The 506-nt window shown below is 34.4% G+C and overlaps 1 protein-coding gene across 1 annotated transcript in view; it reads left to right on the top strand.

Moving 5' to 3' along the window:
* The window catches only part of LOC119588856 (band 4.1-like protein 4), a gene marked incomplete at its 5' end in the record, with an annotated part of 128,141 nt that overhangs the window by 79,012 nt on the left and 48,623 nt on the right, over positions 1-506 (top strand).

The raw sequence follows: 506 nt of genomic DNA, 5'->3' as shown, positions 1-506 counted from the left end.
CGATGGTGAGTGATGATAAAAACAACAAATGATGATGGTGGTATGAGTAATGATAAGTATTATTGTTTTTAAGTTATTTGTATAATTTATCATATTGTTATAAGTATAAGATATTTTTACTTTTGAAATTGTTACCATCATTATTAGTAGTAGTAGTGAGAGAACAGCAGTAACTGTTGTTGGTACTTGTTTTGATACCATCACTATTACTGGTGTTAACTGTATTGCAACTGATTATATTGATACATTTATGACCGACACAAATATTACCTTATCATGTTGTAAACTTCATATAATAAATTGTAGTAAATAAAAGACAAAGTACGCATCTGCACGCACCGGCAACAGACGTGCAATAGGTTGAAGTTGCAGACTTTGATATCGCCAAGGGTGTTATCTTGCAAGGAATGTATTGAGGAGGGAGACCTTGGTACTGCCACCTCGGGCACCCTCTGTTGTGTGCAATGATGCTCTTTTGTTTGCCGGATTTTGCAACATTGATTTTT

The sequence above is a fragment of the Penaeus monodon genome, chromosome 24 (assembly GCF_015228065.2).
Source record: "Penaeus monodon isolate SGIC_2016 chromosome 24, NSTDA_Pmon_1, whole genome shotgun sequence".
NCBI classification, from domain to species: Eukaryota; Metazoa; Arthropoda; class Malacostraca; order Decapoda; family Penaeidae; genus Penaeus; species Penaeus monodon.
This window is presented reverse-complemented; position numbering and strand designations above follow the sequence as displayed.